The sequence below is a fragment of the Calidris pugnax genome, unplaced genomic scaffold (assembly GCF_001431845.1).
Source record: "Calidris pugnax isolate Ruff unplaced genomic scaffold, ASM143184v1 scaffold219, whole genome shotgun sequence".
NCBI lineage: Eukaryota > Metazoa > Chordata > Aves > Charadriiformes > Scolopacidae > Calidris > Calidris pugnax.
In genome coordinates this window covers 11983518-11984534 of record NW_015094507.1, presented here as the reverse complement: position 1 = coordinate 11984534, position 1017 = coordinate 11983518, and positions in this window count along the sequence as shown.

The following is a 1017-nucleotide window of genomic DNA, read 5'->3' as shown; positions in this document are numbered from 1 at the left end:
ACATTATGTACATAAGATCACCATTTATACTTGACAGATACCTAAAGAATTTAATAGTCTTTTATTACCCAGAGAAGATTTAAAGGCCTCAGATTGTCTAATCTCCTTTTCCCGCCTATAGCTGGAATACTATTTTTTATATCAGCTTCACTTGAACATTGTCCTTGTGTATTAAAGATGTGTTATCACCATGTGTTACGATAGATGACCAAAATGTTAAAAAAAACAACCTAACAACATATAACCGAGGAATTGTAGTTCTCCCAGTTCTGATCACTGAAGTGTGGAGAGCACTTTCATGAAGACTTTAATCTGAAAAGAACTGTGTAACAGTGGTGACAAGCCCCCAAAACACAAGACCAGCTCCTCCAGTATAACATTTTATTAGGGATTTCCAACCTTTGAACTGTACGTCTCGCAGAGAAGGAAATATGAAAGGCGTTAAGAACCTTTACCTGCTCTCATATTGAAGGAGGGTGGACGAAAGTATCTTTTTAAAGGTTAGCCTTCTTTTTCCCTCCCTCTCCCGAAGAGGAAATGAAGCTAATTAACAGAAAAGGAGTCTAGAGTGGTGAAGTCTGAGGCTTTAGTTAATTGTGGTCTATATTGTATGGTCTATATTGAAGTGATCTTCAATCACGGAATATTTAGTGAGTTCAAAACGTCTGATGTCTTGCAAGATTTACTTTTTTGATAAGAAACTGTTATTCTTGTGAAAATAATTCAGGATTAACTATGATTTTCCTTCGAGGTGGGAGCCAGGGTTTGACAGCAGGGGGGAGGGCTGTTAACACAGAGCGTTAGGCGACGTGCGATAGCAGATAAGGAGAGCGGTACTCCTCCTGAACCCATAAAAATGCCATCAAATAGCTGGCTGGCTAACATCATCGAGGGGCTAATACTTGTCTTTAAAGCAGCCGATAACAGATTTTAATTTCCTTTCCGTGCGGTGAAAGAGGCGGTGGGGGGGTGTGGGGGTGTGTGTGGAGGGAGGAGGCGGTTTTGCCACCGGCGGTG